Here is a 227-nt window from a genome sequence, read left to right as displayed (position 1 = left end):
CAAGCGCCCGGGCAGCGGCTTCGGCCCCCGGGCGCGATGGCCTCTCCCCTGGGCGGGGGCAGAGCGGAGCCCTCAGGGGCGGCCCCCGGGCGGCGTGTGAGGCGGCCGGGCTGAGGCGGGAGCCGCGACAAGGGCCGGCGCCTGCCCGCCCACTGCCGCCTCCGGGGCGGGCCGGGCCGCGGCGGGACTTCGGCCGGCGAGGCGGGAGCGGCGGGAGCGGGCTGGCG

This window comes from Athene noctua, chromosome 1, assembly GCF_965140245.1.
Source record: "Athene noctua chromosome 1, bAthNoc1.hap1.1, whole genome shotgun sequence".
In the NCBI taxonomy this organism is placed as follows: domain Eukaryota; kingdom Metazoa; phylum Chordata; class Aves; order Strigiformes; family Strigidae; genus Athene; species Athene noctua.
Note: the sequence above shows the minus strand (reverse complement) of the source record.